Here is a 4,159-nt window from a genome sequence, read left to right on the forward strand (position 1 = left end):
TGGGCCTCGGGTGTGTACGGAAAAACAAAAAAGAAAAAAAAAGAATTATGCACTTGAAAAAGGGGGAAAAAAAAGTGAGAACAAGAGCTTTGTGCGTAAGGTAAGAAGAAGAAGAAGAAGAAGAAGAAGAAGCAAAAGCGTATTATTATAGAACATCTGCTTCTTCTTCTTATGTTGTAGAAGAAGAAAACATAGAATAAGAACATGGAAAAAAACAAAAAAAAGTAAATATGGAGAATAGAAAAGAGTAATTTTTTACCTTACTTCATTGTTTTCTTGTCCTATCAAAAAACTCAAAAAAATAAAACTAATTGGAAGTTTTATTTACAAAGCTCATGCATATAGTTTATACAAAAATAAAAAAAGGTACCAAGAAGTAAAAAGTTTAATCACCCATGTATAAAAATGTGTAACATATAAAGTTTATTGAACTTATACCTTAAGGGGATTAGAAGAAGAAGCAGCACCTACAAAACACTCATGAAAACAAGAATTATTTGGTTGAAAAAACATGAAGTGAGGATTACGTGGATGAAAAATAACACGCTCTTGCATCAAAAAACTCACCTTTGCTTAAGAAAGAAGAGAAAGGAGCATGCACCTTTGCTTGAGAGAGTGGAGGAAGGCGCATGCACTTTTTGCTGAAGAGATAGGATGAGAAGAATAGGTTCAGAGTAAAAGTTTTCAAAAAAACCTTAAAATTTTGGTGCAACATTCTTTTTTTTTTTTTATAAACATGGTGTTTTTCGCAATTTCATTGTTAGATTTTGTTGCTAACCCGCTCGTCTCTTGTGGTATAGACACAATTTAGCTAGGCGTCCTCAAGTAAACCAAATGAGTATCACACCACTCATAGCATTTATCTTGCTGAAGATTGCAATTGACCTTAGTATTGGTGCTTGAACTTCAATAAAATATTTGGTATAATGTTGACTCTTAATATCTAATCATGAGTTATGTCATCTCATGATGTAAATCAAGTAGGCTAAAAATAAATCTATTCTAGGACTATGGTCAACTTTGTTCAAGTGTCTTTTTGATCCATATAAGCATTATTATTGTCAAGGTTCTTTCTATCTATACCATCTCAGTATGACATCATATGATCATTATTATTGTTGAAGTTCCAATAGAAAAGCTCAATGTTTGGAAAGTTTATCTTTCAATCCACCATAATCGACAACGTATGTGCATCATTGTCTAATTACACTTTACGGTTGTGGTTTCTCAAGTCCTGATAGTAAATAATATTCCAACATGTATGGTCTTCCGGGTCCAGAAGATACAAACATCAAACCACCATGATCGTTTCAAGTTTTTTTTCTTCTCTATTCTAAGATATTTTTGGAAGCATATATTTTCTCCTAGACTAAAGATTATTTACTATTGTCCTTGACAAGGAAATTCATGTGTAGTGTCTCATGAAGTTTATAAACTTTTTCTAGCTGTCATCTATGCTTTCTTTCTCTTGCTTATTGTAATAAAGTAGGAACTTTAGTTAGGGCATGGGTACGGGCTCAACTATGAAAGGGACTCATGGATCTTCATTTGTACCTTTTGATCATATGGCTTTTCAAATGTACATTGGAGCCTAAAGCTACCATACCAAGCTTATGAAAGGCTATTTCCATTCTTTGGTGAAAGGCTAAATCACTTGGGCATTGTGTATGTTTTTTTGCTAATTGCATGTTAATCAACATAATGATTTGTTCCAAATCTCAGCTTATGGTCACTCCATTTCAATTGGTATCAGAGCTCTTGTGTTTTGATCCATGGTTCCATTGGTTTTTGCCAATTTTGGGTGAGACTATGGTTCTTGGACCAAATCTAAGTACTGGACTAAATCTTTTGAGGTTGTGGACCAAATTTGAACTTAAGTGGGTGTTAATTTTTTGATAATTATGTTTTTATCATCTCTTCCACTTTTCTTCAAGGTTTCCATGGCTAGGGTTCATCACACAGTAGTAGTTTGCAAACACAACCTTGGGGATTTGGTCGGGGTCATTTTTAGCAACACAGAGCACTATTTTGAGTTATTTTTGAAGCATGGATTCTTTGATTTCCTCCCTCTTTCCATGTATTCAAGAAACCTTAGAACTGGTGATCTCAAGCTTCTAAGGTGTTCAAGATCTATCATACACACTATCTACTAACCCTAGGGAACACTTGGGAGCGTTATATGTGTTTGCTTCTCTTCCAAATCCCTCATGGAGTTGGCAGCGATTTTCAACCTGTAGGGACTTTTCTTTGCTTCAACCAATCGCTTGTTGCAAGATTTGATGTCTTCTTTGGCTTAGCAATGGTCTTGGGAGACCAAATGGAACATTCTTGACATTTTTCTTGAAGATCTTGAAGACTTTGGAGCTCTCTGGAAGTGGACAAACTAGATAAAAGTTCATCACAAATCAACACAAAGAGAGGGTAAATCTTCATAAACTCCAAGTATTGGAGTTTCCTAAGGGGCATTGGTGAGTTGCTATTGCTAGATCTTGATTTCTTGGTTGATTTCTTGTCAGATTCAATGACATTTAGGGATTTCTTCAAGAAACCCTAATTTCTCAGAAATTGGCCATTCCCTCTTGCCATTGGGAACTCATTGAAGCTATTGGAAGCATTGCATATGCCGTAATGCTTGCATGGGATTTCATTTTGGACATGTAGCAAAGATTGGGCTTATTGTGGCATCATTGGATGGAACTTCAAGCGTATGGATTGCCAATTTCATAAGTAATGATGTGTTAAATGACAATCCATGATATGGATGCATCATTGATACTTTGCATTGCATATTGAAGCCATTTACATGCTTATGGAATCATTCATGGTGGCCACCATTTTGGTTTTATTGAGTTGAGAGGGCATTCGTCAAAGCTTCTATTCTGATTGGATACCTTAGAATGCTATTAGGCTTATATGCATGAAGAAATTGATGGCAATATACTGCATGAGTTATGATTATTGGTTGTGGTTTTGTTGTTTGGGAGCTACTATGGACAATGGAAGAAAGCAGGAGTCCATGCTAAGTTGATTAATGATATGAAATTGTGGCATGAGTTCATGCTCAACTCATTGTAAGCATCTCTACCAACATTTGTGATTCATCTACACCAATACTACACATTGTACTCACATTACATTTCCTAGAATACTAGTGATGTGTGAGGGTACCTTGGCATATGATGAAGAGGCCAAGGAGAGCATGTCTTGAACCAACCGTGCCGTGAGTGCTTTGGTAAAGTGGTACAGGAGGGGATTATGTACTTTAGCATGAAGACTTGGCCCCAACTCTCTCCTTTAACTTAAACTTGATAAGAGGGTGTCTTGGACTTAAACTTAGTAAGAGGATGGGAAGTGCTTGGCCAGGAGATTGGCAAGCATCAACACACTCCTTGGACACTTGAAGACTTCAAAGAACTATTGTATGAGGGCAATGGGGTCTATCTTGTGGACACATTGACACTTAGATTAGTCAAAATCTACATTAGGTGATATCAAATGATGTATGCAATGTGGGCAAGTGCAAGTGATTGATTGGATATTAGATTAGATGCATTAGGAAAAATGAGATTTGGTTCCAAGTGCAAAGAAGGCCATGTCAAAATTTTCCCAATATTCTATGCACATAAGGGATTGAAGGAAAATATGGTGATGATGATGTGCTTTGAAATGCTTATTATGCTTATGATGCAAGGGAGAATGGCCTAGTGCAATTAGAAGCCAATTGGAAGCCATTTGAAGTCACTTTGATAATTTTTACAGAAATTGAAAACCCTAATTCAATCCGTGCACAATTGGATTTAGGTTTGGGCATTTGCATACTCTCAAAGTACTCCCTTAGATCTTCCTATTAAGCCGTCAACTTGTCAAATTGGGCACCATTTGACTCTCCAAATTGCCAAACTTCACTAGAAGATAATCTTTGGCCCATTCAAAAACAACAAGTTGTTTGGGGCATTTGACATCGTGGAATGATTGTACAACCTTAGGGCTCTCCAACAAACCAAGGTACACCCGATTTCGATGTCATTTTGGATGTTCAAATATCTAGGGTTGACTTTGACCTAAAAGTCAAAATTGAGAATGTCTACACATTGACCAAGGTCAAAATCTTATACAATTTTTCAGTATACTCCTAATAATCTTTCAATTTAAATAAGTT

Source organism: Cibotium barometz, chromosome 59, assembly GCF_041138505.1.
Source record: "Cibotium barometz isolate CiBa-2024 chromosome 59, ASM4113850v1, whole genome shotgun sequence".
NCBI classification, from domain to species: domain Eukaryota; kingdom Viridiplantae; phylum Streptophyta; class Polypodiopsida; order Cyatheales; family Cibotiaceae; genus Cibotium; species Cibotium barometz.